Genomic DNA, 3,181 nt, shown 5'->3' with positions numbered 1-3,181 from the left:
ATCGCCAAGTAATTTTGAATGGATTTTCTCTTGATTTTTTCTTTTCAAAAGCTTTTATAAACAAAGAAAATGAGAAATATGAAATGAGAACTAAAATGGAAATGAATAATCAAAGTACTGTAAATGTGTTTCCATTATTACAAATTTTTTCAGAGGAAAAAATTATTTTCCTTATTAATTTGTTGTCTTTAATAGTCTTTTTGTATAAGGATACATATGTCATTAAATAATTAAAAAATGAGGGAGATCTAGTGAGTAGATTAAGAGGTCCCAATAGAAACTCTCTTTGTTTTCTGACTAGGATTTGGTTTTATTTCGGATTTTTATCTCTATAGTTCGTTATTTAATTTATTTTGTTTTAGATTTATCTGTTTGGCTATAGGTGTATCTAGTCATAATCTAGATAGAGAACATGTGCTATTCACTCGTTACTTTTGTGCCTTTCTCCTTCTCATCCATCAATGTCTGCCACCGCTTCTTTTGCCTTGTACCTCAAAGAGTGACCTCTATTCACTCACCTAAATGTCAAAATCTGCACATTTGTAATAGCTTCAGAGAGATTGCTGTGAACTCACTGACCTCGAATTGAAATCCCTTTGGTTACCTGTAGCTATCTCCAGTAAGTCAAATTTTCCATCTTCTAAAACCCACTCCTTCTGTTTCTGCCTTTCTTTGATTTTGGGTTTAATTTTGTCGAAAATTTGGTTTAGGTGGTTAGAATTGTTGATTATAGAGTGGGTGTTAGCATTTTGATTTGGGTTGCCGTATGTACCAGTTGATTGGCTTCATTAGTTGCGGAAATCTAAGGCTTGAGGTAGGGAAAACAAAACCTTCTTTATAGCTTAGATTCTAATCTAGTATGTATTGGGTGTGATTGAAATGAGAGGTTTTCTCTACGAATTCATATGAGATTCTGTTATGATTATGAATTGGTGGAATCTTGTTTGTCTGCTTACTGCTACATATGTTTCCATGTGGAGTTTTACCTCGTTTTGATCTGCAATTATATTTGGGTAAACAAACTTGAAGTACCAAACGTCCTTGCTTCTTATTATCATTATATTTTGGTCGTCTAGGTTTTTTTGAAATTCTGAATTGAGTAAAAGCTTTGAACCATGGTTTATGGAAGACAAGAAATTATGCAGATAACTTGAGCGTTTTGCTATTAAACCAGAAAAGCTGATTCATTTTACATATACTTCTTATTGGAGCCTATTTCCTTTTTCAATCTTTTATTTAATCATAGTTAGTAGCTGTTCATAAAGAAACCAGTGTTTGCTGTCTTGGAATTGAAGCAAAGCTTTGAGTCTTAATCTGTGGCAGTGATTTCTTTTTAATTATTGCAGCAGAAACTTCTAAGCTTAAGTTCTTTTGCCTCTAATTATTCCCTTGTATACTCCAGAAATACTAACAGTTTATTTTCTCTCCCTTCACTTTCCAAGTGCATTCTAAATTAGAATCTTTGCTATACTGATCTTGTTGTTGTACCTACTGAGCTTGTGAAGCTCATTACCTATATTCTTGTTGTGGTTTTTAGGAAAGGAGTCCATGAGTGGACGTGGTAGTGAGATACCAGAATTTTCTTGAGCAAACAATGTTTGGAGCTTTGTTTTTCTTGTGAAGTGTGTGCTGGACCTTGCTTTTCTTGTTTAAATGATTGCTCCCTGGTGCTAGATGTTCCTCATTCCAGAATTTTGTTCTTTTTGTGTTTGCAATGTACATAGGATGTAACCGAAGTGTTAACCTGGAGCATTCTTTTGTGGTGGAAAACTTTGTAAGCAAGTTGCTCTTTTGAGCTTGTAAGATGTATTACTTTTCTCCCAGATTTTAGAAAAACTTTTTGAGAAGTGTTCCTTTGGAATTTTGTTAAAAAGTCTTGTTCAGTGAAGGATTAGAAACATGCTTTTAAGTTAGAGTTGAAAACTTCCAGTTTCCTTTTGTTTCTGCTATAATCACAGATTTGTTCTTACTTCAAAAAAAAAAAAAAAAAAAAAAAACCTTACCCTAATTTCAGTTTTTAACCGGCACTTTAGTTATGACTCAAGGTTGGGTTGTGACAACCAGTTAATATGCTTAGAGCAGAAAAGCTCTATGAACTCTATGATGAAGCAGAATCTTGCGAAAATCCTGAACAATTAGAAAAACTAATCGAAGAAATGAAAATTTTCAAAATAAGAAAGATAAGAAAAATCTTTCCTTATCAAGATATTGAAATGGAAGAAGGAGAAAGCTCTAACTCCAAAACTTTCATCATCCGAGAAAATGGAAAACTGAAACTCCCTGTGCAGAAAGCCCCCACGGGCAGAAAAGAAGAAAGAAATTCTCAAAGATTTGTCCCGGAGGACAATATGCCTAGAGTGCCAATTATGAACTATGGCATCTGGCTAAATCTAGACAAAGCTCTAGATAAAAGAAAAGCTATTGATCAATGGGTAGATAGCCTGATGATGTCCTCTGCTCTTACCCTTGGAAAATTTGAAGCACCAGATCTTCAGGTGTACTATGAAACTACTCTCACTGGAGTAGCTAAAAAGTACTATCTGTCTTTCAAAGAGACTGCCAGAGGAAGGGACTGGCTAGAAGAAATTCAAAATTCAAAATCTCCGTATGATTTTGCTGTACCCCTGTACAATCAGTTCTGTGAAGATCTCTCAAATCTGAGTGAGAAGACTAAAGAAACGGCCAAATCAAATATCTATGCTCTCAAAATTTTTGACATGCATGAGATATTTTGAAGAATACTTGAATGAATTTCAAGAATACTACTGTACAATCGGTGAACTAGAGAATACTAATCTAGTCAACCTATTGCACAGAAAACTCCCTGAACCATGGAGAATAGCTGTTAGAGAAAGCATAGTTGAAAAACTAATTGAAAGATTTTCAGTTGGGGGAATTGTCGACAGAATCAGGCAATTACTAAAAGAGCAATGCAAAGCCAATCTTAGAGCTAAGATGGTCAAGAAACAACTCAAAGGAGTTGAAATTTTCTGCTATGGAATACTGGATATGCCAACCAACTCGGGGTGTCATGAATCCAAATTTCACTGAAAAAGAAAAGAAAAATATTACTCGAAAAAATTCAGAAAGAGAAATAAAAAAAATTGGAAATTCAAGAAAAGTTTCAATTTCAAGAAACAGCAGGATAAAGATCCACAAAAGAAATTCTTCAAGAAAAAGA

The 3,181-nt window shown here is 34.0% G+C and overlaps 1 long non-coding RNA gene across 1 annotated transcript; it reads left to right on the top strand.

The window, feature by feature from the left end:
- Positions 1-413: 413 nt before the first annotated feature.
- LOC112195132 lies at positions 414-2,013 on the top strand. Its single transcript, XR_005808336.1, has 3 exons — positions 414-619; positions 711-814; positions 1,538-2,013. It is a non-coding gene; the product is annotated as an uncharacterized LOC112195132 (long non-coding RNA).
- Positions 2,014-3,181: the final 1,168 nt, after the last annotated feature.

The sequence above is a fragment of the Rosa chinensis genome, chromosome 3, assembly GCF_002994745.2.
Source record: "Rosa chinensis cultivar Old Blush chromosome 3, RchiOBHm-V2, whole genome shotgun sequence".
Taxonomy (NCBI): Eukaryota; Viridiplantae; Streptophyta; class Magnoliopsida; order Rosales; family Rosaceae; genus Rosa; species Rosa chinensis.
Note: the sequence above shows the minus strand (reverse complement) of the source record. Positions and strands in the feature narration are given on the sequence as shown.